This window comes from Chrysemys picta, chromosome 24 (genome assembly GCF_011386835.1).
Source record: "Chrysemys picta bellii isolate R12L10 chromosome 24, ASM1138683v2, whole genome shotgun sequence".
NCBI classification, from domain to species: Eukaryota; Metazoa; Chordata; order Testudines; family Emydidae; genus Chrysemys; species Chrysemys picta.
The window spans coordinates 1,463,917-1,490,598 of NC_088814.1; the positions used below are offsets into that span (position 1 = coordinate 1,463,917).

The following is a 26,682-nucleotide window of genomic DNA, read 5'->3' on the forward strand; positions in this document are numbered from 1 at the left end:
CGCTGGCGCTGGGGCAGGTCCCGGCTTTTCAAAGTGCCCGCGCTCCGCCCGCGGATCCCGGCAGCAGCTGCTGGGAGATGGGGGCCCCCCGAGGGCCACTTTGCTCCCCGCGAGCCCCGCAGCGGGGACCCCGGCCCGGCCCCCTCCTACCTCCGGCCGCGGCGGCTGCTCCCGACTCGGCTCCGGGGCCGGCTCTGCCCCCTCCGGCCGCCGCCTGCACCGCCCCCGCCGGTCCCTCCCCCCGGCACCGCCCCCCGGCCCAGCGCAGCGCCCGGTGCGGGGACCCGAGCCCGGGACCGCCCGCTGCGGAGCCTCCCCCATGACCCAGTGTCCGGGCACCCCCCTTTGGCCCTGCCCCAGGCCCCCATTAGCTTCCCCTGCTATCTCCCCACATCCCCAGTTCCCCTTCCCCATCTCCCCTACTGCCCTTTCTCTGCCCCTGGTGTCCCCCCAGCCACCCCCCAGGTCTCCTCCACTCTTCCTGCTCCCCCGCACCCTCCCGTCACCTGCCCCCCTCACTGCAAGCAAGGGGGCCCTTTAGGGTCAGTCGTGCTGGGGGTTACAGGACAGGAGCTCGGCTGGGACCCCACCACATTTGTTTCACCGGTGGGGCCTCCAAACTGCTGCCCTCAGGGCTGGGGGTATTGGGGAGTGGAGGGGGACTGGCACTACACAGACAGACCCAAGACTGCAGTGAGTGTGTCCCCCAAGCCTCATGCTCACGGCGCCCCTAAAGCACGTCCGCCTGCCCCCTGGACAGACACACCTAAACGTGAGGTCAGGACGGGCTGGTCTCATCCCTGGGAATGTTTCACAACACTCAGTGGCAACAAGGGGACAGAGGAACCTGGCCCTGAACAATCATCAGAGCCTGTGACCCCCCCTATGCATATAAGGACCCGTCTACACACACAAGTCGCACCGGTGCTGGATTTATCCGTGGAGTGCAACTGGAAAAACCATTTCAATGGAGTGCGTTAGCAGTCGCACTATGCCACTTGGACCAGCGCAGCCGCCATTCTGTCCCTGCGGGGGCATTGTGGGGAGGGGTCCCTCGGTCCTCGCCCCACCTGCAGCTGCAGGCTCGCTGTTCGCCCTGCATCGGGGAGCACCTGCTGGTGTCAGAGGGCATTGTCGGAGCTGTGGGTCAAATGCCCGGAATCCTCTGCCCTGTCCCAGAGTTCATCCGCTTGTACCATTGCTGCACGGCCAGCTGCAAACATGGTTACGGCCTGGAGGAGTGAACTTCTTCTGTCTGTTGTTTGGGCCGCAAGCCGGGGAAGAGGGGCAATCCCACTCACTGGGCTAGGTCTTGTCTGCACGCAAGTTGTACCAATTCATCCAACATCCATTTAATAACCAATTTAGTGCAACTGGTGCAAACCATGTGTAGACTCACTTGTATCATCTTAGAACTAGTTATATTGGATTTAGCCTGGGCCAGTAAAATTATTAACACAAGCTAAAATTTTCCTGTCACAAGATAAATTGACATACACCTGCCTGAAGTTGAATTAGCAGTGTCCACACAGGGCTCTGGCACCGATATAGCCAGCTTGGTTTAAAAATCACACCTTTAGTTAAACTGGTGCAATCCTGAGACTCCAAGATGGATTTTTCCTGCCCTGAAGCTTGTGGGGATTGTTTACACCAGCACAACCACTCTTGGTGTGAGGTGGAGAATTTGGTGTAATTTCACACTCATTGTGTCTGTGGCGGGGGGGGGTCACTCCTAGGGTGACCAGACAGCAAGTGTGAAAAATCAGGACGGGGGTGGGGGGTAATAGGAGCCTATATAAGAAAAAGACCTTATAAAATCGGGACATCTGGTCACCCTAATTCACTCCTAAGGAGACAGGTGAGAGGTGTCCTGTCTCAACCAGGCGGCTGCATGCTGCAGGCAGGTTCTTCACCCCAGAGGGACAAGTCCACGACTGCAAACCCATGTGGCTTTGCTTTTAAATGTGACCCCAGAACGAATTGCCCTCCCACAGCAAACGCGTGAGGGTGGGTGGGTTGGGTTTCCACAGGGGCTGGGCACCCACGACTGCACTGACATTCATGGGTGCACTGAGCCTTTGCAAATCAGGCCTTGCATGTGTCTGTGGTGGGATTGGAGGGAGAGGCAGGGGAACAGGTTGGTTGAGAAAGGACAAAGATCTCTCTGTCAGCCTGGCTCTAACCCCCAGCGTTATCTCCTACTTCAGGTGATGCTTTGCTCAAAGAACTTTTCCTAGGATCACCCAGGGAAATAAATCAGTATGGTGATTATTTGGCAGACAGGGAAACGGAGACAGACAGAGTTGAAATTACTTCTTCAGGGTCCCACAGCGAAGGAGTTGGGAATGGAACCCAGGAGTCCAGTCATCCCTGCTCCGCCAGCTAGCTCACTCTGTTGCGAGTCTGCCATGTGCATTCCTTACAAGAGGTGTGTTGTGTATTTCTCTCTGCACACGGCCTGGGAATCAGCACAATGCGCTTGTTTGCTGTCTGTCTGCTGGAGCCCCGTGCTTTGCCCTCCCTCCTTCCTGGAGCCCCGTGCTTTGCCCTCCCTCTTTCCTTAATCCAGATACATTGGTTATGTTGGAAAACTCAGTGCTGTTGACACAAGGTGTTTATTTTGGACGGGTCCTTTTTCTTAATGATCCACGCTGATGCTGGGCTGAGGTCTCACCCAGGCTAGGAAATTCATTTTCAACTACTCCTCACACACCCGTGTTGGTTTTGTTCCACTTTGTTTGATCTGGAGCCTTTTCTCTTAATCCTTCCTCTCTTACCAGTAGCAAACAGCTGCTGGCTGATACCCCCCTGCAGCACACCGTACCTGGGACTCATGCTGCTAGCCTTACGCTGCAGAGAGATACCCGAGAAAGCATGGGACTTAGGATCTGCAAGGCCCAGTGAGTTCAGCTTTCCGTCTCTGACAATGGCCATCCCCAGATATTTCAGAGGAAGGTGTCAGATCCTGCAACAGCAGGTGTGGGGTAATCTGACCTCCACGTTAGGTCTAGTCTTGATCTCTGATAGAGGTTGATTTATACTTTAAAGTCTGATGTGACCCAGGGATCTCTTGGTACCACCTGGCTGAGAGAACAGGGGTACATAAAGGCGATAGGGATCCCCTGGGTCTGGTATCTGCAAACTAGTTCACCAGAGAGTGTCATGTAAGGTCTCTCATGAAAGCCTGTGTCACACTGGCCATCAGGATCACTGAGAGAGGTACATATGAATAGTATGTGAAGAGTTATGACTATATGCTGACAAGAGGTTGTCTAAGTGCTGTGTATGTGGTAAGCGGAGTGGTGATCCTGACTGAGTCCTGCACGCGGGGGTGTTCTGGTCCTTTGGGAGCGCTCTGTGAGTGTTCAGTGGAACGGGCTCGGTGCGCCAGAGGGACGCTCAGAGGTGGGTGTGTGCCTACCGCTAAGCTGTGCCTGGAGAGTGAGGCCTGTGGGGCCTTCCAGGCAGGGCTGGTGCTGCCAGGGGCTGGCGGGTTCAGGGAGCTGACCCCTGGCAGGCACAGACAAGACTGTCTCCCGTTGAGGGCAGGTGGTTGTGAGGAAGTGGGACTGTTCTTAATGTTTCCTCTGAATACTGGGTGGGTGCCTCAGTTTCTGCCCGACCCTCTGTCGCCTAGCAACTAATGGCCAGACCCTTTCCCCCTGCAAGGGGATGCTAAAGATGTGGGAGAACAAAGAGGTCAGGTGACCTCCTGGCCCAGGAAAGGAACTCATCAGAGAAGGAGGGGCTGGAGGGGGATTCAGTTTGAAGCTGGCTGGGGACTAGGAGTGAGGGCAAAAGACGGGGGTGTCTGGCTCGTGGGACCCCAGGATGGATCCGGCTGAGGGGTCCGGTTCTCTGGACCTACAACTTCATTTTAGACCGTGTTCCTGTCATCGAATAAACCTCTGTTTTACTGGCTGGCTGAGAGTCACGTCTGACTGCGAAGTTGGGGGTGCATGCAGGACCCTCTGGCTTCCCCAGGACCCCGCCTGGGCGGACTCGCTGTAGGAAGCGCACGGAGGGGCATATGCTGAATGCTCCAAGGTCAGACCTAGGGAGGTAAAGCCGTGTGAGCTTCTTGCCCTGAAGACGGTCTGCTCCATGGGAAAGGAAGTTCCCCAAAGTCCTGACTGGCTTTGTGGGGAGCAGTTCCAGAGCATCGCCCGGGGACTCCGTGACAGTGGTAGCCAGGTGCCTCACAGCCCTGAGAACGCCTGGGGAGCATCACACATGAGGTTTAATATCCCTTACAAAATGTTTGTTACCTTAACTATTCTAGTTCTGGATATTCTCATCCATCTAAATCAAAGGGACTGCATGTAGTGTCTTGTCCACAGTCAGATTTCAGCTATGCCAGTGTTGGCAATCCCAGTATAGACAAGGCCTAGGGCATGACTCCACATGGGCATGGGTGGCAGAGCCTGGCTTTTGATCAATTGCGTGGTGCTGAAAGGCCTCGTGAAGCTGCGCACAAGCACCCCAACAGCAACTCCCTGGTTCCTCCTGGCCTGGGATGCCGTGCTCCGTTCTCAGGTTGGTCAGTCCCCCTTTTGTACTTCCCCCCTCTTGTCTCACCTTCCCTGGCGCTTTTCTGTTTTCAGTGACTGACACGGGCAGTGTGGGGAGGAGAGTCGCAAAGCCCCAGCTCCTGGAAGGGGGTGATGACCTAAGGGAGTTTCTCGCCCTCGTGGGTGCAGGGGGAAAGCTGCCTGAGCGGTGAAGGCTCAGACACCAGAAGGCAAAGACAGAGAATTGATTATTTTTTTTCAAATCTCATGATTTTTAGGCCTGTCTTCTGGGAACCCTCAGGGCTGGCGAAGCTGTGAGTAGATGGAGCAGAATTTCGATGGTGCTGTCTAACCTGCTGGCTCTCTCTTAAAGCCCCCCACTGAAGCCAGCAAGGCACAGATCCTGGCCCCTGGCAGCCCCTTTGACCAGCCGGGCTGGCCAGGGAGAGACTGGGCAAATACCCAGCCACCTCCAGACTTCTGATCTTGGGCTAAGCCCCTTTGAGCCCCCAGGGAGCTTCCTGGCCCTAGCAGGCTATGCCGTGCCATCGCCCGCGCCCCACGCGGGTGGGCTGCTGGCCGCTCCGGCCTGTGCCAGTGAACCAGGGTGACCCCTCTTCTGCCGTGTTTACCAGCCCGGCTTGCGCAAGAGGGGAGAAAGGCAGCGGAGGGGTTACCGTGGCAACCGCTGGCTCCAGTCAAAGAGGGAACAAATACATCCAATGTGTTGATTCATGGCAACACCTAGGGTTGTGCGTTCCCTGCCCAGGGTACAGGGTGACCCAGCCTGGGGAACGGGAGCCCACGTTCATTACTTATCCCTCCTGACCCCTCCGCTATGGGGGAGGGGGCAACATTTACACCCCCCCCGGGCCTACAGCTGGCACCTGAATCCAGATTGAAGTCCCACAAGCGCTGAGCACCTGCAGCTCCCACTGATTTGGGTGAGACCAGAAATGAGGCCAGTTTTTTAGGGGCCGAAATATGGCTCCAGGTGGCTTCCTTTCCGCATCAGCGTGTGTAGTTGCTACCTGCCATTGGTCCCTGTCCTGCAGCTGTGTCAGGGAGTTTCTGTCTGGCTCCTTCCTAGAGCCGGAGGGGAAATGTTTGATTGTTTGGGTTGGGGTTGGGATTTTTTTTTGTCCTGCGAAAATGTCCAAACGTTTCCATTTTCATTGACCTTTTTCCAGGGCCGGCTCCAGGCACCAGCATAGGAAGCAGGTGCTTGGGGCGGCCAATTCAAAGGGGCGGCACTCCGTCCGGTATCGGGGTGGCACATCCAGGTCTTCGGCGGCAATTTGGCGGCATGTCCCTCAATCCCTCTCTTCCTCTTTGAACTGCCACCGAAGTGCTGCCGGAGAGGAAGAGAGGGAGGACCCGCCACCAAATTGCCGCCGAAGGGGAAGAGAGGGACCCACCGCCGAAGACGTGGCACGATTTAGCTGCCGCCGAAGTGCCGCCGCTCGTCTTCTTTTTTTTTTTGCCGCTTGGGGCGGCAGAAAAGCTGGAGCCAGCCCTGCCTTTTTCGACACAATGTTCAGGTTTTCATTGCAAAACCAACCCCCCATTTTTGTCTTCCGTTTTCAGCAACCAAAATCGAAAACACTTTCAGCCAAACAGCTGAACGTTTTCAGTAAAACCCAGCAGTGTTACCCAGCCAGCTGAAATGTTTCTGGTGTATTGATTGCCAAACATTTACAATGTTCTAGTTTTCAGTTTTTCAGTACCGCCCCCTCCCCCCCCCCCCGTGGAAATTCCCTTTTCAACAAATTAGACACTTTCCATCTACATTTTTCTGGCCAGCTCTATTTCTCACATCAGCACATGGGTCAACTCTTTTCCTCACCTCCGGGGTAACACTGCTGCCCATCTCCCATCCAGCTGCACCCACTCTGATCTGCCACGGGGCCTGGGGCTGGTCTCGAGACTGGGGGCGGGAGGGGTTGGAGCAGCCCTACCTCAGTGGTGGGGTGAGGAATGCGCAGTGTGATGGGATGTGGGGCACCTGGCCTTGGTGAAACGGCTTTAGAATGTGATGAATCCAGCCAGACAAGTTAATTCCTGCAGGGCCATGGCACTCCCTGTGCTCAAGGCTCTGAAGGCAACGCAGGGAGAGGGGACCGGCAGGGTGCAGGGGCCGAGGAGTTCAGGGCCTGAATAGACAGGAGCCTTTGTCCTGTCTGAAGTACGTGCACTCCTTGTTTGAAGCTGCCACCAGGGAAGACAAACAGGCTGTTGGAGACATCGCTCATTTATCTCTTCCTTGTCTCGCGGGGTGTATCCAGACTGTATGTGCTCAGGACCCATGGTCTCCCAGGCTGGATGGCGTGCACAGCAATGGGGCCTGGGTCTCGCTCGCTAAGGGTATGAGCGCCCTGATGTTGGTGCGCGGTAGTGTGCTCGTTGGTTTATAGGTGGCAGGACGCTATCGCTCTGCGAACAGGAACTGTCAGGGAACACGCAGCTCCTCGCACGGCCCATGGGAGCCCTCTCACCCACTTGGCTGGGCCTCTGAACCGGAGGTCTAACTCGTTCGTAAATGGCTCTTTGCTGTTCTCCTTCGAGACTGTAACGATGCAGCTTTCTGCTGCTGCCCTCGGGGGTTGAACTGGGACCTCCAAAACTCCAGCTTGGGCGAAAGATCCCTCCCTGGGGGGGTTGTCACAATATCGGGCTGGGGGCACACCTCTGACCCCCAAACTGGCCCCAGCCCGTTCCCAGCCGAAGCCTCAGCACAGTGTGAGATTGATCTCCCCTCCTGGGCTGAGCGACTCTGTGCTTTGCAGAGTGAAGCATCTGAGGGGGAAATGAGAAAGGCAGCAGAGAGGGCGACAGAAACGGATCAGACTGGCTGGAGCTCCAGCAATGCAGCAGGGCAGGTCTGACCCTCCCCCCCGGGCACACAGCCCGCCAGGGAGATGGGAGGGGGGGTGAGGCCTGCAGGACCAGTTTGGTTTGACCGGCCGATGAACCTGCCCTCTCTGCATCACCCCCCCGCTCTAGTAAAACAAGGACCTATTTTCGGTTAGAATTCACCCCCGCGCGTGCCCCTTTCTCCCTCAGCTGTCAGTCTGGTTTCTGTATTCACCAGCTGCCCATGGCCTTGGTATCCTCAGCTTTCGACACAGGTTTGGGAGCAATCAGGCAGATTTCAGTTTCCCCTGAAGGAATATTTTGCCGCCAAATACATGGAATCTGGAAGTACCAGCTCATAGCTCCCCAACCTGACCTGGCATGTTCTTCACCCCACACGCCTGGGCATCTCCTTTCCTTGGAGTGGATAGGAGCCAGGCACGCAGACTCCCCACGGGTGCAGGCAGAGAGACTGCCAGTGCCCTAGCACCCCACTCGTGCTCCCAGAGTCTCCACTGGTGCGCAGAGCACCCCTCTGCCTGGTAGTGCCCACCGCTGGGACTGCTGTTGTGTGCCGCATAGCTGTGCTATCGCAGTTTGTGCAGGGAGCCTGTCAGTGCGAATGACACTCCTGTGCCCGCCCCCAGTCATGCATGAGACGAGAGTCCCCGATACTGCGACAGCATCCTGCTTGTGCCCACAAGGCACGATCTGCGCTGGGTCTTCGTGAACTTTGTTCAAAGGGAAGAACACAACGAGGTGCAGAATCGGTTCCAATCTCAGCTAATCCATGGTATGGCAATGGGCCCAGGAAAGGGAAGCGTTCACTTCTGCACGGCTGCTCCGAAGCCAAGCCAGCCCACAGCAGGACTGAGAGCCCGTGTGAAATGAGTGTGAAATGAGTTTGAGAGTCCCAGCTGAATCGGCCACCTTGCAAACACAGCACAACAGCCGTGGATAGTGACCCCCTGTCCCTGCCCATGGACAGTCACGAGCACTCGGGGCACTTCGGATCCTAACTCACAACGTTCGTCCCAGAACTTCCTATGTCTGGGCTCGTGAGGCTCCAGAAGAGGGAGTGTGTGACTATGGAGAAAATTGCTGACATGTTGAATGAGATGCATACGGTGCTGGGAAAAACTTGTGGCGTTACGAAGTGGCTGCGGGAAATGAGGATCCATCTGGGTAGGCCTGAGACACTGAGAGCAGTCCAGAGATTTGCCCTGTTGAAGCAACAGGCAGACTTTGCAAAATGGAGCAAAGATCTGCAGTGCTAGGGCACAGGGGGTCAGGGCCCCAAGGGACGGTCTCTGAGTTCTGAGGACTCTTGGGGCAGAGGAGTATGGAAAGAGGAGCGTGCTAGTGACCTTGCAATTTCGCCAAGCAGGTACTGTGAGGGGCCCCTCCGAGGATTCCAAACTGCAGCGGCAGCTCTGTGCTGGAGTGACCTGAGCACACTTGGACGTCACCCATCTCAGAAAGCAACTCGCACTGACCGCAGAGTAGCTGAACTAGAGCTGGGCTGGAATATTGAGTGTCTGCCCCTCGCTCTGAGACAGGCGGGAGCCTTTCTGACAACTTACAAACTGCCTGACAAGCATCTCTGAGAGGTGAGAGATGCCGGAGGCCGTGGTAAGACCTGGGTCGGGTTCTGGTTCGGTCCAAGGTTCAGATTTGCCTGTGCCATCACCTCCCGAGCTGTTCTCCCACGACTGCAGCCCATTCGGAACAGTGCGCGCTTTGTAAGCTCAATTGCTCTTGCTGGGTTTCCACTATCCTGGCTCTTGCCAGATTTCATTCGTATCTGGACTGAAACTGGAAGATAGACGCCTCTGGATCTGGATCCGCCCCAGCCTGCAACCCGTCTATAAAGAAGGGAATAGCGAGCTGGAGTCGGGAGGCTATCTTACCTCTGTGTTCAGCACTGGTGCGATCACTGCTGGAACCCCGTGTCCAGTTCTGGTGCTCACGATTCAAGAAGGGTGTTGGCAAATAGGAGAGGGCTCAGAGAAGAACCTGCCTTATAGTGAGAGATTCCAGGAGCTCAGTCTATTTAGTTTAACAAAGAGAAGTTTAAAGGGTGACTTGATCACAGTCTAAAAACTTACGTGGCTGTGACCTAGGGATATAAGAACGGCCATTCTAGGTCAGACCAATGGTCCATCTAGCCCAGTGGCCTGTCTTCCGACAGGGGCAGGGACCAGATGCTTCAGAGAGAATGAACAGAAAAGGGCAATTTATCAGGTGATCCATGCCCTGTGGTCCAGTCCCAGGTTCGGGCAGTCAGAGGTTTAGGGACACCCAGAGCCTGGATTGCGTCCCTGACCATCTCGGTTAATAGCCATTGGATGAGCCATCAGCCATGAATTTATCTCATTCTTTTATGAACCCAGCTATACTTTGTGCCGACTGGCAGAGGGTAGAGGCTGCATCAGGGCTGCAGGGAGCCCCTGGGCGTGGGCTCCACATACTAGTTTACCAAAGAATGCCATGGCAGGTCTCCAATGAAAGCCTGTGTCAGACCAGTCATCAGAATCGCTGGAAAGGTACGTGTGGAGTTAGGGATAGATACTAAATGTTAAAAGAACAGGAGGACTTGTGGCACCTTAGAGACTAACACATTTATTTGGGCATAAACTTTCGTGGGCTACAGCCCACTTCTTCGGATGCATAGAATGGAACACACAGACAGAAGATATTTATACGTACAGAGAACTTGGAAAGGTGGGAGTAGCCAGACCAACGGTAAGAGGCCAATCACTTGAGATGAGCTGTCATCAGCAGGAGAAAAAAAACCTTTGAAGTGATAATCGAGATGACCCATAGACGGTGTGAGGATACTTAACATGGGGAAATAGATTCAATTAGTGTAATGACCCAACCATTCCCAGTCTCTGTTTAAACCTAAGTGAATTGTAGCTAATTTGCATATTAATTCAAGTTCAGCCGTCTCTCTTTGGAGTCTGTTTTTGAAGTTTTTTGGTTGCAAAATTGCCACCTTCAAGTCTGTCACTGTGTGGTTAGAGAGGTTGAAGTGTTCTCCCACTGGTTTTTGAATGTTACGGTTCCTGATGTCAGATTTGTGTCCATTTATTCTTTTGCGTAGAGACTGTCCGGTTTGGCCAATGTATATGTATATACCAGCACTACGAAAAGAAGGATTCTGTGTGGATTCCTCCTGAAGGTCGAAACAACACACTGGGCTTCTACATAGAGTGCTTCCGTCAACATGCACGGGCTGAAATTGTGGAAAAGCAGCATCACTTGCCCCATAACCTCAGCCGTGTAGAACACAACGCCATCAACAGCCTCAGGAACAACTCTGACATCATAATCAAAAAGGTGCTGTCGTCATCATGAATAAGTTGGAATATGAACAAGAGGCTGCTAGGCAGCTCTCTAACTCCACATTCTACAGGCCATTATCCTCTGATCCCACTAAGGGTGACCAAAAGAAACTGCACCATCTGCTCAAGAAACTCCCTGAGAAAGCACAGGAACAGATCTGGACAGACACATGCCTAGAACCCCGACCAGGTGTATTCTATTTGCTACCCAAGATCCATAAACCTGGAAATCCTGGTGGTCAGGCAGGGGGAAGAGAGGCTTCGCTCACTCTGGCTGCTCTGTGCAAATTGTTGGATGGTTCACAATGGGCGGCCGTTTACAGTCTGAGCAAAATGCTAATCAACAGATGGCAGGGGCTGCGGTTAAAAACAGAAACAGAAATCCTGGTTAGGAGCAAAGACTGAAGTATGGGAACAATACCTGGGATGCAAATGAACCCTCAGGGGAGATGAGTTGTCAGCGGGCTGGGGCTCGCCAGCCTGGCTGAAAACCGCTGTGAGAAGCTTTGGGGGAGCAGGACCTTAGGGTGTTGTGACAGAGCAGGGAGCAGGGCAGATTTGACCTGGGAATGTAGCCTGGGAGTTACATCGAGCTACCTGAGCTGTAACCTGAGCCAGGAAGGGGGGTGGGAGAGGTGACACCTTCTGCCCGGAGACTGGACAAAGGAGAGGAGGAGGAGAGGGGAGGGGGGAGAGCTACTGGGGTGATTTTGGGGAGTTTTCAGTTTGGGGCTGGGAGGTGCAACGCAGGGAACCCAAGCTGGGGTCTAAGCTCCCTATGCTCCCCAAGAGGACTTGATTGAGGGGTCCCGGTTGTATCTACAAGCTCTGCTCTTGACTGTGTTCCTGTTATCCAATAAACCTTCCGCTTTACTGGCTGGCTGAGAGTCACGGTGAATCCCAGGAAGCCGGGGGTACAGGGCCCTGAGTCCCCCACACTCCGTGACAGGTGTTAGTTAAGATGAGGCTCTAGGACGCATGCTGTGATGTTGATCGATCTGTAACCCTTGGTTTCCAGTGTTTCGGTTCACTAGTATTGAATCTCTGTCCTCTGTGAAATTATCTTATCCTGGCTTTCTCTAGAAACAGAACTAAGTGCTGGGTGCTCCGCGGAGCTGGGTGGATCTACCAACCTAGGGTGTACCTGTTCCTTTGGGAGCAGCGGGCCTGGTCATTGTGTGAGCGTCCAGCGGACGAGGGGTGGATGGACACGGCAGCAGGTGCAGGGAGGAGGACGCTGGGCTGGAGCGTGTCTATCACTCGCCTGCATGAGGGACAGCAGAGGGTTTGTGCTGTGTGTGGCTGGGCTGTCAGGGAGCTGACCCCTGATGGGCACAGACCAGGCTCCCTCGTGCTAAGGGCAGGTGGTAGCCAGATGGCTCACAGCTCTGCGCTCTCTGGGAAGCCAAGAGTGGATTGTTTCTAAACGAGATGCAGGAATTACCGTTGTTACAGCAGAGGGTCACAAACTTTTACGGAGCCACCCCCCACCCAACATGCTGTAAAAACTCCACAGCACATCTGTGCCACAACAACTGGTTTTCTGCCTAGAAAAGCCAGGGCCAGCGTTAGGGGGTAGCACGCAGGGCAGTTGGCTGGGACCCCATGCCACAGGGAGCCCTGCAAAGCTTAGTTGCTCGGGCTTCAGCTTCAGCCCTGGGTGGTGGCCGTGGGGCTCGGGGCCTGGGCTTCAGCCCTGCTTTGGCTTTTTGCTCTGGGCCCCAGCGAGTCTAACACCAGCCCTGCTTGGCGGCCCCCCTGAAACCTGCTCATGGCCCGCCAGAGGGCCCGGACCCCTGGTTGGGAACTGCTGAATGAAAGGAAGATTTGTGGCCTGTGTTCTGCAGAAGATCAGAGCACTATGGTGTCTTCTGGCCCAAGGAGCCAAAACCAGAGATGTGGGTCTGGATTGGCAGGGTTCCAAGCAGAACCTCCCATCTCCTTCTTAATCCCAAACAGTTCTGAGCCGAAGAACCCAGCCTTGCTCCAGGTCCAGTTCCGGTGCGCGCGATTGGTGCTGTGACCACACCAGATAGCCCGCCGCGGCAGGAGCTCTCGGGAGAGAAGGGGCATGAGTGGTGCAGCGGATAGCAGCGGAGGTATGACTGGCTGCGTGCACAGCATAGGGGGATGAGCGAGGAGGGGCAGCATTCACACCCCTCGTTTCCTCGGAAACAGCTGCCTCTCATCTCCTGGCTAAATAGGTGCTTCCAGCGCTGGAGGATAATTAAGACTCCCCAAATGTCCCGTAATTAGAGGGGAAGGTTGCTGTGAAAGACTCAAGCTCGCGCTCCACATTCAGGAGCCAGAGAGACAATTTTCTAGGAAATCAATTACGAAGCCCGCGCTCCCTTCGCAGCTCAGACAAGCTGTACCACGGCGCGTCCTGGGAGCTCGGCTGAGACAGCACAGCCCGTACCTGGGTCTGGACACTGCTCCAGCTGGTCAGCGGTTACCCTCGTGGGCTCTTTTTGAGAATTCAGCAAAAGCAAAGCTCCTCTGCAGAGCAGCAAGGCTGCTGGCCCTGCCTTAGCCATGTCCACGGGAGGATCCAATCGATTTGCAGTTCTAGGCAGGATTCTGCAAAGGCCGCTTGGAAAAATCCACCTTTTCGAAGCTGCCATGCGGTGCCTTTGCTGTTTAAGAAATCTTTTCATGCCAACCTGTTCCCCGGCAATTAGCTCTCCAGACCCCAGATCTAGAGTGTCCTGCTGCTAGGGACAAACCTGCGTTTCATTCAAAACGGCAGAATGCCAAGTGTCATTAAAAACTCTCAGTAGCGTGGTCTGACAGCACTGTAATCCCAACCGCTTCCAAGGGGCGTTCATTCGCCTGGTGCTGCATTACAGGGGCTCGCAGGCAGAGTGATGGGCCGTAGTCGATCAGGAAATCTGGGCAGATTCCCCAGATTTCTTCTGAGTATTACCCCTCATTCTCCCTGCCCCAGAGTGAGCGTGACGTGCAGCTGGCCTGGAGTTCTGTGGGGCATGCTGGGGGATGCTGCGGAGCGTAACAAGACGATGGATCTTCCTTAACTCAACGTGGCAGGGCAGGGCGCTCCGTAGGCACGGCACCCTGCGGCATGCCACCCACACGCACATGGCCCCGGTCCAGATGTGCATGTCCTTGTGGTGTTATCACAGGAGCTCCTCAGAGGAAATCATGCATGTACTGCACCTTTTACAGGGAAGGGGGTGTGTCTTGGGATGAGCCAAACTGCAATGCCAGGACACAATGTACTAAGTGTAGACTAGTGATCCCAAACTGTGGGGACTGCCCCTGTAGGGGGGCGCAGAGGAACACGGGGGGCATAGTGGGGCCCAGGCAGCCCCCACGGGGGGCAGGGAGGGAGCACCACCCAGCCCCACTCTGCCCCCAGCTCCACTCCAGCCCTGCCCTCAACCCCAGGTCCAGCCCCCCTGGCCTCGGCCACTGGCGCCCAGCCCCGCTCCCGGTTGCAGCTCCGTTCCTGCACATGGCCCCCAACTCCCAGCACTGACCATGGGCCCATTTCCGGCCGCAGCCCCCAGCTCCTGGCCCTGACCGCGGCCCCAGCTGCAGCGCCAGCCCCGCGCAGCTCCTGGCCTCAACCGCAGCCCCACTCCCAGCCCTGGCTCCCAAACATGGCTCCTGTTTGGGTGGGTGGGTGGGGGCAGGAGGCACAGACCAGGTACCGGGGAGGGGTGGCCTGGGGCCAAAAAAGTTCAGGGAGCACTGGTCTAGATCAAAGACGTTAGTAACAAGAGTCTCCTCCAGAGAAGCTAGGAAGAATGCTGCAGTGGCATCTGGCAATCCAAGGCAGGATACAGATAGGAGACGCTCAGATTCCTGCTTGGGAAAATATTCAGAGAAGCTTGCAGGTGCAAAGAGACAGTGAGTGTGTGTCCGTGTGACTGTACAGTTTGCTCAGTTCAAATGCAAAGGGGTTAAGCCCAGCCATACACCCTTTGATAGGCAAGATGGGAGTTGCATGTGTCGCAGAAATCAGTGTCGCTTCGCTGACTTCACGAGAGCTGTGCCAATTTTGGCCGACGAGGGGCTGGCCCAGGGTATAGAATCTCAAAGAAATGCTTTCCCCCCTCTGCTTCATGTCCTTCCACCCCAAGACCCTCCACGATATGGTCATATTTTGTCGCCAGTGTTGGTAACGGAAACATTTCGGCTTCCATTTGCATTTTCTGGATTTGGGTTTTTTCTCCCCTTTGTTACTTCCCCCCATTTTTCCACTGGAAACAAAGATGGAAAAGTGAGTGAAAGTGGGAAAAACCCACTTTTCACCCTTATTTACCATCTTCCAACTTTTCCCAGGGCTTGTGCGTATCTGGCTGCTATAAGAGAACTGGCGTCCATCAAAAGATTTCTCAGCCAGAGGAGTCTGGACATGTTTTGCTGCAGGGAAAGCCCATGATTTGTAGATGTTAAAAGTGACCTTGGTTTTCTCAGCTAGGTCAGTCGCTGACCAAAGGGCACTGCTAACGGGTCATGTGGATTTTCTATTGTGAAAGAAGTTTGTTTACTTGGTACAACTTGCTGGTGTGTGTGTTTCCTTCACACATCTGGAGAGGGCGGTGAGTTGAATTTTCTGTTGACTTCCCTGTTCTAGTCCCTTTTTTGGGTGGAAACGGATGGAATTGGAGTTTCTAGCAATTATTGTGAGCTGAGAATAACCCCAAAACCAGAGGAGAAGAGGCGGAAAGGCCCATGGAATAGACTGTGGCATCCTGGACTCTGCAATACATCTTGCTGGGCTGCATAATCACAACTGGCCTGAGACTCCTTGGGGACTCCAGTACATATACAAAATCCTCATTTCTCAAGGTTGTGTGTGGCTTTTCTGTGGGAGTTTATGGGCTGACCCCAGGGCCAGCGCTTCCACTAGGTGACCCTAGGCGGTCGCCTAGGGCGGCAGGATTTGGGGGGTGGCATTTTGCCATCCTCGGCGGCAATTCGGCAACGGGGGGTCCTTCCGCTCCGTGTCTTCGGGGCGCTTCGGTGGCGGGTCCTTCACTCGCTCCGGGACCCGCTGCCAAAGTTCCCGAAGACGCGGAGTGGAAGGACCCCCGCCGCGAAATGCGCTGAGGAGAAGCGCTGTCGCCTAGGGCGGCAAAAACTCTGGCACCGCTCCTGGCTGACCCTGCCCTCAGCGCCACTGCCATGTGATGCTCGGCAGCCCGCCTTGCTGCTGCTGCTGCTTGCTCTAAATCCAAATAACCCCTCCAGAGGGGGAGAGAATGTTTGGCACGTTGGCCGGAGCCCCCACAAGCAGGGATGGAAATTGGACAGCGGAAGAGCTGGGCAGGCTTCCTGGGCCAGCCGGCCTTGTTCTTGCTGTAACTGGGCGACCCTGGGCTGCTCTCCCCTCATTACTGGCTGCCCTTGGTGTCTTGTTTAGGATGTGGAGAGTCAGGGGTCAATAACACGCGGGTCAAGGCGTTGTTATGGGGGGGGCAGGAACGGGTTTTGACGGCTGTTTGTCTAGATACTCCAAGCGGGGCTCCGTTCACCCCTATACTCATGTCTCAACCTGCCCATGGCGCCTAGACTCCGCAGTGAGGGGTGCCGTGGGAGGCACTTGAGAGATCCTTGCGTCCACTGAGGACTGACAGAGATCTCACCAGGCCCATCAGCACCATTTCGCTCCTGGCTGGGTAACAACGAGAAGCTTTTCTCTGAAGTGCCATCGCCCTGGTCTGCAAGGCATCAGGGCTGGGAATCAAAGCCAGGTCTGCCCCGTGGCACCAGCTCCGTCTGATCTGTCAGCCTGGCTGGCATTGGAGAGCCTTGTGAGCAAGGGTGTGACTGGGTATGTTTACTCTGCAAAAACAGGTGTGTTCTTCACTGGGGTTAGCTAACGCAGGTTAACACAGCAAGGGAAGCACAGCGCCTCGGCCTCAACTCGGGTCAGCAGCTCCAGTTTCACCCCAGGGGTCCTATAGGCTTTGACTTGAGCTGCGGACCCCAGGTAAAAGCAGAGCTGCTGTGTCCTCACTGCTGTTTTAACCCGGGTTAGCTAACCCCAGTTAAGGGGACGCCTGGTTTTGCAGTGTGGACATTCTCCTAGGCACTGAAAGGCTTCTGGTGCTGGCTGGGAGCTGGAAAGGCGGGCGTCACGAGTTCGCCAGACCTTGGTGTTAATTCTCTGCAGGCTGCTCCGAGGATGTAACACATGTTAGGTGGGCAGAAGGGCTGGGAGGCAAAGCAGTGGCTTGTGGCAGCACCTGGGAGCTGGTATGCTGCACAGGGAGTGGCTCCCTCGAGGGCGCTGGCTGTGTGATACGCAGCTCTGGCTCTCCGGCGCTGCTTTGAACCCAGGCAGCCAGTGAAAATCATTAATCAAGTCTGATGTGTCAGTCTGGAGCTGCCGGTCTGGTTCTTAGTGCACAGGAGTCCAGGTAGCACCACGGTCCTAGAAACCAACCCCCTGGGGGCAGTGCAGCTGGGCAGCTCCATTCTCCTTCATAAGGGGCAGGGGGTGGGGCAGCACGCCCTGCTCTGTGCAGTGACAGAGGACATTGCCTGCCAGCAGCACAGAGTGGGACGAGAGTCCAGAGGGGGCTGCGCGCCAGGTGGCTGATCTGTGAGCGCCCCTGGCCCGGGTTAGCCCCTTGCAGAAGGCAGGACGAAGTCCAATGCCCTGGGGCCGGCTGGTGGCTACTGCTTCCACCCGCGGAAAGGACAAAGCCCTGCCTCGTGTTCCCAGAGCTTTGGGGCAGAGGGAGGGCAGCAGGCTGGGAAACTCCACCCGGCCCACCTGGCAATCAGCCTCTGTCTGCGGAGCCCCCGCAAGAGCCGGCCCTGCCTGTTCACCGGCTACGGGGAGAGGGCCAGAAGGGGAGCCTGCGGCACCTCTCTGAGACATTCCTAAAGCCGCTGGGCTGGGCCCTGTGGCATGGGCAGAGATGTTTGCAGAAGGTCAGGCTGTGGTTAACAGCCCTGCGGGACACCAGATCCAGTGCTGGGGGGGACAGGCGCTTCTGGCCGCCATGTGTGACCCAGTCGCCCCATGTTGGCAACAGAGTGGGGTTGCCTACACCAGGGTCGGCTCCAGGCACCAGCTTGGCAAGCAGGTGCTTGGGGCGGCCACTCTAGAGGGGCGGCAGGTCCAGCTATTCGGCGGCAATTTGGCGGACGGTCCCTCACTCCCGCTCGGAGCGAAGGACCTTCCGCCGAATTGCTGCCGCAGATCGTGATCGTGGCTTTTTTTTTTTTTTTTGGGCTGCTTGGGGCGGCCAAAACCCTGGAGCCGGCCCTGGCCTACACACACCCAGATAGGCCTGTTTCCCCAGTGGCCGCCACCTTCACGGTATTTCACCAAAGGGGCTGTGGGGGGCGGCTCTGCTTGGTGGTTGCCATGCCTGCCATCTTTTAGAGGGTAATAACTGTCCTTTGTTGGGGAAACAGAACCAGTGGAGACGAGTTGCAGCTGTTACAGTTGCTGTTGGTGAAGTCTGATTCCTTTTCCCAAGGACAGGCAGGATTGGGGGCGTCATAGCTTATACTGGACCAACTTCTGTTGGTGGAAGAGACAAGCTTTCCAGCTTCACTGGGCTCTTTGAGTGTCCCAGCTATATACCGTGCCACAGATTGTTAAGCATAAGGGGTTATTAACATGTTGCAAGAAACCACTTCAAGTGAAGTGGGCAATTAACACTTCTGCAATCTTGGGACAAAGGAGGGTTAGTAGGTTACCAATTGTTGTAATGAGCCATAAAACCAGCATCTCAAGAAGAGACCATGTAGTATCTAGCCGAGTTATCTGAGTTCCCAGGCTTGTCTTTTGAAGGTGCTGTGTGGCTTTCCTTTGACCACAGGGGCTGATAGGTCAGATCTGGAGTGATGGCTTTGTGAAGCCTGTTCGCACACAGGTGATGGGGTGTTTTGTCTTGTATCATTTTCTTGGTGAGTTCATTCCAGAGCATAGCGATTGTCTGATTTCACCCACATAGTTCTTGCATTAGATACACTTACTGAGGTGCACCACATGTTGTGACAGGCATGTGTAGGACCCATGGATCTGGAAAGGTGTGTTGTGGGGGGTGTTGATCATCATACTATGCAGCCGAAGAAGTGGGCTGTAGTCCACGAAAGCTTATGCTCTAATAAATGTGTTAGTCTCTAAGGTGCCACAAGTACTCCTGTTCTTTTTGCGGATACAGACTAACACGGCTGCTACTCTGATAGCTATGGAGATATGTCTGGAGGATTTAAATCGGAACCCCAGCACCCCTGGGGCTAGCTAGGGCCAGATGGCTTCTTGAGTGCAGCTTTTCTGTCTCAGTTAGGGCCAAGTGGTCTTCCTGGCTTCAGTGGGGCCGTTTGGGAAGGAAAGATCTGTTCACCGTGAGTGTGGGTGTCTGCGGATGGCCCTTGGAAAGTTGGAAAGTTCTGTTCAGCAGAGTTCACAGGCTGGTGCTGGTAGTGAAACTGAAAGCCCAGCAAATCCCATGTGGCCAGCAAGAGTGCTGAAGCAGAAGCAAACAATACTGAGTATTGCTTCCTGCAGCAGAACCCTGGCGACAGGAACTGCCCAACAGATGCTGCGTCTGGGCCATTATCCCGTCTCCCTCAGTGACCTACACAGGAAGGCAAAACCCCCAGCCTCAGGATGTCCACAGGCAGCACTGCCCTTGCGAGCACCGCAAGGGGACCCTGCACATTTGATATCTCAGTGGTGCCTGTGGCCATGGGTTAGTAGCTGCTCTCCATCCCTCACCCCCAGCTGTGTGGGGTCCGTGTTATGGAGAAGCACCATACATACATGGGAGGGAGGGGGCAGCAGTGCCCCCACCAAGCATGCTGTGACTCAGTGTGGCCCAGGGAGGAATTGGAAGCCCCGGGGAGCTAGAAGAGCTTTCCCTTCCGTCTTCAGGAGCGACAAACCAACTTGCCTGGGCCCCCAATGACACCCAAGGCCCACTTCACACAACAGGAAGTTCTGACCCCATTGCAGGGAAACCAAGCCACTGACAGTGACTCAGACTTACCGGAGTTACAGTGACCCGCCTTCGGGACATCCAGGCTTTATTATCGTAACTCTCTGCACTTAGGCATGAAACCACCAACCTCAGCGCTACAATTGGGTCAGAATCCATCAGCCTGTGTACTTAGTAACACAGGCTGCTGTGAGGCCATCCCGCAGTACTCCGTTTTGCCTTGGGTCTCCTACAGGTAGCTGCCCTGCAGTGGTAAGGAACAGGTACCATGACAGGGTATTAAACCTTGTGGATCAGGGCTCACACCAATCTCTAACTACCAGAGACCAAGATGAGACTCCACAGGGGCAGATTATCCCACAACTGCTTCCTAGGGAGCCCTGTCACCTCCCTGGGAAGCATGCGCTGTTGGAGGTGGGATACTGGACCTTTGGTCTGATCCAATTCCTACATTCCCAAGCAATACCCTAACTATTGTAATGGGGGACGCTCCCCTTATTCCTGTGTGTCTAATCTATTCGATCTCCAGAGGTCCCATGGGGGCCGGGGGCCCGGGACCGGGGGGGGGGGCGGTGCCAGGCCCATGGGGTCGGGGGGGGGGTGTCCTGGGACCGGGGGGGGGGGGCGGTCCCGGGCCCATGGGGGTCGGAGGGGGGTCCCGGGACTGGGAGGGGCGGTGCCGGGCCCATGGGGGTCGGGGGGGTGTCCCGGGACCGGGGGGGGGGGGCGGTGCCAGGCCCATGAGAGTCAGGGGGGGTCCCGGGACGGGGGGGGCCCATAGGGGTCGGGGGGGGTGTCCCGGGACCGGGGGGGGCCCATGGGGGCCGGGGGGAGTCCCGGGGGGGGCGGTCCCGGGCCCATGGGGTCGGGGAGGTGTCCCGGGACAGGGGGGCCCATGGGGGCCGGGGGGAGTCCCGGGGGGGGCGGTGCCGGGCCAATGGGGTCGGGGGATGTCCCGGGACAGGGGGGCCCATGGGGGCCGGGGGCGGTCCGGGGGGGGGGTGCCGGGCCCATGGGGTCGGGGAGGTGTCCCGGGCTCGGGTCCCCGCCCCGGGCGCTGCGCTGGGCCGGGGGGCGGTGCCGGGGGGAGGGACCGGCGGGGGCGGTGCAGGCGGCGGCCGGAGGGGGCAGAGCCGGCCCCGGAGCCGAGTCGGGAGCAGCCGCCGCGGAGCGAAGCCGGAGCCGGAGCCGGAGCCGGAGCCGCCGGCGCGGCCGGAGGTAGGAGCGGGCCGGGCCGGGCCGGGCCGGGTTTAGCTCCGGGGACGCCGCCCCTGCGGGCCGGGCCCGGGGACACCGCGCGGGCCGGGCCGGGGCCTGCGGGCAGCGGGGCGGTAAACAAGGGGAGGCGGCAGCGCGCGGCCTGGCCGGGGCTGCGACACAGACACAGGCAGACACTGACTGACTGACAGACACTGACTGACACACACAGCCACTGACTGACACTGACTGACACACACAGCGACTGACAGACACTGACTGACACACACAGACACAGCCAGACACTGACTGACACACACAGCCACAGGCTGACTGACAGCCATTGACAGGCTGACACACACAGACACAGGCTGACAGACAGACTGACTGACTGACACACACTGACAGAGATAGACTGACTGACAGCCTGACACACAGAGAGACACACAGACTGCCATTGACAGACAGACACTGACTGACACACACAGACACAGGCTGACTGACAGACAGACAGAGAGACGCTGACTGACTGACAGCCATTGACAGACAGACACTGACTGACAACCTTTGACAGGCTGACACACACAGACACAGGCAGACAGACAGACACACTGACTGACTGACAGCCATTGACTGACAGACAGACACTGACTGACAACTTTTGACAGGCTGACACACACAGACACAGACTGACAGACAAACAGACACTGACTGACACACACTGACAGAGATAGACTGACTGACAGCCTGACACACAGAGAGACAGACAGACTGCCATTGACAGACAAACAGACAGACACTGACTGACACAGACAGACAGACCCAGACAAACTGCCATTGACAGGCTGATGCTGCTGGGTGAGACAGGTTGGGTGAGACAGGCCCAGACAGACAGACGGTCACCGCTCTGGGCCATCCCGGGTGGCTGTGGGGAAAGCGAGGCAGGAAGAGTCCCGGGGGCCGCAGGTCCCTGTGCTAGGAGGTGATGGGACCCCCATTCCCCTCTCACCCGTGGTTGGTGCTTCCCCGCCTGCACTTTGAGCTGTGAACGCAGGGGTCGGGTTGCTTTGGCTCCCCAGTTCTTGGGGTGGGGTTGTGAACCCGGCGAGAAGAGCGGGGCATTTACCTCCCAGACGCAGGGTGAGGACATTCCCATATGCTGCTCTCTCCCCTCCTAAGTCCTTGAAGGAACCTCACACTCCCTCCTTCCGGAAGAGAATGGTGTTCCCAGAGCCATCGGAACGGCCAGACTGGGTCAGACCAAAGGTGCATCTAGCCCAGTGTCCTGTCTTCCAATAGTGGCCAATGCCTGGTGCCCCGAGGGAATGAACAGAACAGGGAATTATCAAGTGATCCATCCCCTGCCGTCCATTCCCAGCTTCTGGCAAACAGAGGCGAGGGACACCATCCCTGCCCAGCCTGGCTAATAGTCACTGATGGACCCATCGTCCATTAATTTATCTAGTTCTTTTTTGAACCTGTTAAAGTTTTGGCCTTCACAAAATCCTCTGCAAAGAGTTATACAGGTTGACTGTGCATTTGTGAAAAACTACTTCCTTTTGTTTGTTTTAAACCCCTGCTGCCTATTAATTTCATTTGGTGACCCCCTAGCTCTTGTCTTATGACAAGGAGTAAATAACACTTCCTTATTTACTTTCTCCACACCAGTCATGATTTTATAGACCTCTATCATATCCCCCTTAGTCGTCGTTTTTCCAAGCCAAAAAGTCCCAGCCTTATTAATCTCTCCTTCTATGGCAGCCGTTTCATACCCCTAATAATTTGTGTTGCCCTTTTCTGAACCTTTTCAAATTCCAATCTATCTTTTTTGAGATGGGGCGACCACATCTGAACGCAGTATTCCAGATATGGGCGTACCATGGATTTATATAGAGGCCAGGGTTAGTGCGTGATCCCTTTCGTCACTCCGGGTGTCCCCGCTCTTAACTGGCACTGTCCTGCCATCAGCCTGGCTCCATTGTTCTGCCTCTCTGTTGCTCAGTGAAGTTGCTGCAGACTTTGGGTTCAGCTGTTTTTATCTCGTGCTGTAGTTCAAAGCGCTGCATGAAAGTCTGGTCCTGGTGATTGCACTCGGGATAGTAGCTGATTTGGCTAGAGCCGGGGGCGTCTAGTGCAGGAAAGCCACTCCCATCAGCTGTGTCTAATTGAGCAGTTTGGGAACAAACCAGCTTGCATTGTTTTGCTAGCTCCAGCGATGGTGGTGGCAATGGTGCTAGGGTAAGGCCTTGCTTCTATGCAGACAGTGCACTGCTTAAACTACCCCAATGCAGCTAAAGCCGTGTACCTGCCACCCCTCCCCCCGTGTGGCTGAGGTTTTGCCAGTATGACAGGGCTTTTACCCATATAGCTTATTCCCATATGGGACGGACAGTACGCTATATTGGTACAAGGCACCTTTATACGGGTATAACTGCATCCTCAGCAGGGATCGTACTGGTACACCTACGTCAGTAACAAATCACCCGCCAGCCCACATAGGTATGCTGGTACAAAACCTGTGGTTGGCCAGACGTAAGAGAGGGCAAGAGTGTGTGTGACTGCAGTGTTGTACAATGGGGCACTGACCTGGTCAGGGCCTCTAGGCCCGACTGCAATATACATAGCTAATAATACTTTCGACCTGCTTGAAGCAAAATTATGCAACATGGTGGTAAAAAGGCTTGTGCTTTCTCTGCACCAGAGCTAATGCCGTGGTAGGAGACCACCTGAAGAACCTTAGCGTAGGAGGGCAAGGAGGGCAGGAGATATTGCAGGATGGGTGAGTCAGTGACAGGGCAGAGAAGATGCCAGCCACAGAGGACAATTTGAACAAGTAAAAGAAATGGAATGTTTTGTGTTGTCAAAGCCCTGATCCTGTAATCGGACCTGTACGGAGCCCCATAGACTTCACCAGGCCTGCGTACGAGTGCACGGGTCTGTCTGCTCAGGTCCACTTGTCGGATCGGGGCCTAACTGTACGCTTCTGAAATGCACAGCCCCCAGATTGTATTGCCCAGAAACCAAAGTGAAACCAACATCTTGGTTTTAGAGTTGTTTTGTACCTGCCCTTTGAAGAGGGGATTTCTTCAAACACCTGCTTCACATGAGCCAGGATGGGGTGGGGAGGAAGTGTTAAAGTCGGCCAAGAGAGGTAACGGCTTTGTAAATATTTTGGTCATTGTGAAACTCAGTGTCACTAAACCCGACGTAAAAACCCCAACCCTTGGGTGCAGGCCATAGGTAGTTTTTGCAGTGTCAGTACCAGGGCCTTACTGCCAGCAGTGTGTTTGTGTGGTGAGAACAGAGACAAACTACTTAATTCAGTTCTCAAGCTGGTTGCATGGAATCTCTGTGTCTCAGTGAAATTCACATCCTGTCTTACAGAACCGGCATAACCTCTCTTCTTATTCTAGGTAAGGCCTATGGGGTGTGAAAGACAGGTCTCGTGTGGCCATCACCCAGTGTCCTTTCTCGAGTGACCTCCATACCATGCTTGCGGTATAGGGCATTAGTCTGAAATGTTGGACTTCTCGCTCTTCCCCACAACACTATCCCCTCCCCCAACCTACTTCAGTGCAGACAAGGTGTCTTGGCCTGGGATTGATAGGCCAGTTAGGATTGGCTGGCATGGTAGAGTCCCTGTCCTGGAGTGACTGTGAGGATGGAGGTGAGCGTTCAGCCTGTTGCCTCGCTCCAGGTACCGTTTCCATTCCGTGTTGTATGGTGGGAGAAAGTGGATTTCCCCTCCGCAGCTTAAACCTCCAGGGCATGTTGCCATAGTCTATACTCAAAAAGAACAGGAGTACTTGTGGCACCTTAGAGACTAACAAATTTAGTCTAACTAAAAACTAAAAAATAGTCTATACTATTTGTATTATCATAGCACCCAGGAGACCTACTCATGGACCAGCACCCCACAGTGCGGGGCACTGTACAAACCGTACAAACCAGATGGTAGCATGACACTACTTGGCACTTCCCCATATGTGTCTCTTTGTACGTAGGTGTTTCGTTTCCTAGCCTTGTGTGTCATCCCGGGAACTGGGCTGAGGACAGTTGAAAAACTGAAATCCAAACAACTGAAGAAAGGGTAATTTTCATGTTTTTAATGAGGCAAAGGGACTTTTGGTAGCTTTTGTCTTCTTCTCTATTCGGTTTTTAACATTACCATTTTGTTTCAGATTCAGTAATGGTTGATAGAGTGACACTGCAGAAAAACCTGCAGGGCTTAGGGACAGGGGCTGTTTGTAAACGGCTTCTGGCTGTGGAAGGGAGATCTGATACTCGAGTAGCACTTCACACCCTCCCCATGTGGGGCAATCACAAACAAGGCCTGGTAGTCACTCCCTGTTGCAGCAGTGCAGCTCCACCCCCACCCCATGCAGACATGATTTACACTGGTGCAATGTGACTTGCACCAGGGCAGCTTACTCCAGTTTCAGACTAGGATAGGCAGCAAGGTACAAATTGAGTTGGCAGTGGTGCAAATCCACCAGTGGTGGATGTCCCAGTGTAGACAAAGACAGAGCATCACTAGCCACCTCCCTGCTCCATGATTATCCCTGTTACTGATGAGGAAGAGGTGGCCTTGCCCAGGGTCACCCAGGGAATTATTGGCAGTTGGGGAGTACAATTTGGGAATTTTTGCGTGCTGGGTTTCTGCCCAGACCACTAGACGTACTGCTTGGAACCCAGGGGGCGTGAGCAGCAGGGTGGATTACCTTGGTCTAGTCTGCAGGAACTGTACTCACCTGGTTGGTTCACATCTGGTAGCTCTCAGGATTGTGCAGGCTGAATCTAGACTCTGGCCCCTCTCGAGGCTGGGGTCTCACTTAGCACCAGCGCTGTACCAAGCTGTGGGTGGGGCAGAGCTGGGCAGCACTGGCTGCCCCATGTTGTGTAACGTGTAAGAGCAGGAAGGAATCTGTGGGATCTTATTTCATTCACTGCGCTGCCCTGGGAGCCGATTTGGGGGCTGTTCGAGGGCTTGTGGGTAGTAATACACTTCAGCTCCAGCCTGTTGGGCCTACTGGCCAGATTGCACTTTCCCTACTGTATTATGAGCTCAGGTTCTGGTAACGCCCCATGGGTCAGTTACCCAGCCCAGCTGAAGGCCCCTAAGTTAGGTGGTTGTTTCTTTGCAGTAGCACTGGCTGCATGCCAGACATGTAAGGACGGCCCCTGCTCCCGGGGCCTCGCCGCTGAATGACAAAGGTCAGTGGAAGCAGGGCTTACGTACAGCTCATACACAGACCCAGGAGATTCACTATCGCAGCAGGGCAGAGGTGTTTTTAAGAGGGACTGAAATGCGGACAGGCTGGGGCCCAGCAAAGGAGCTCAGGGCGGTTCAGTGTTGCCTGCGGGGCCGCCTGGGTAAGGACTGGGAGAATCTGGTGACAAAACTGGCTGCCTTAGTAGAGTACATTGGCAAAGAGAAGCTGCTCACTAGCTTAGAAGCAAAGTTTTGGAGACTTTTGGTTGTTTTTGTTTTGCTGAAGCCTAATGTACAAACCCGTCCCTTTGGAAAAGGAAAACCCTGCGGAGACAGGCAGCGGTGGAGTTGCAGGTCTCAACCCCCTATGACAGCGGGAGACTGGCCTGTCTAATGTGCGGGCACTCAGATGTGAGGAGCCGGAGGCAGCTTGGGTGGGTGGGAGGCAGCTAGATTCTAACATTCGTTTACGAAGCGAAGCTTTTCCCGCTCGTTTGCCCCGGGGATGTTCAATTCATCCCTGGAAGAGTAAGGAGAATCTCTGCTTCCGGCAGCACTTTGAGCTGCTGTCCAAGCACAGGGCCGTTGAACTGCGTTGGCACTCAGCGCATGTCTGCCTGTGGGTGCTG

At 55.4% G+C, this 26,682-nt stretch overlaps 2 protein-coding genes across 11 annotated transcripts in view; one reads left to right on the forward strand and one right to left on the reverse strand.

Moving 5' to 3' along the window:
* The window catches only part of LOC101932204 (signal transducer and activator of transcription 5B), a 33,288-nt gene extending 33,050 nt beyond the window's left edge, over positions 1–238 (reverse strand). Inside the window, exon 1 of one of the 7 annotated variants that reach the window (XM_065577852.1) lies at positions 151–238. The gene's annotated coding sequence lies outside the window, so the exon portion shown is untranslated. The remainder of the gene's footprint in view (positions 1–150) is intronic. The other 6 variants (XM_065577858.1, XM_065577861.1, XM_065577862.1 and 3 more) reach the window with 6 other exon arrangements.
* The window catches only part of LOC101951134 (signal transducer and activator of transcription 5B), a 64,506-nt gene that overhangs the window by 7,486 nt on the left and 30,338 nt on the right, over positions 1–26,682 (forward strand). Inside the window, exons 1-2 of one of the 4 annotated variants that reach the window (XM_065577868.1) lie at positions 20,770–20,862; positions 24,846–24,931. The exons of 1 other annotated variant lie outside the window; for it this stretch is intronic. The gene's annotated coding sequence lies outside the window, so the exon portion shown is untranslated. 2 more of the 4 variants (XM_065577866.1, XM_065577869.1) reach the window with 2 other exon arrangements.